The sequence below is a fragment of the Penaeus monodon genome, chromosome 3 (assembly GCF_015228065.2).
Source record: "Penaeus monodon isolate SGIC_2016 chromosome 3, NSTDA_Pmon_1, whole genome shotgun sequence".
Classification (NCBI taxonomy): domain Eukaryota; kingdom Metazoa; phylum Arthropoda; class Malacostraca; order Decapoda; family Penaeidae; genus Penaeus; species Penaeus monodon.
Window position 1 is genome coordinate 7280392 of NC_051388.1, and position 267 is coordinate 7280658.

Genomic DNA, 267 nt, shown 5'->3' on the forward strand with positions numbered 1-267 from the left:
GAGGGAGAGGTGTATATATACGCTACATACATGTGTCTATATATATATAAGTATACATATATTATGTATTTACTATTATGTTGTATCTAAAACAAGCTGGCTTCGGCACATCACTATTAATATGTCTCTTCACTGCTCAGGTAATGCGCTTTCCACTTCATATTAGTCTTCGTGCATCGTATGTTCCTTCATTTACTTTCACTTTTTTTCTTTCATGTTTTACTTGCATATTTTATTTTCTACTCAGCCCTCCAACGCGGCCTACAG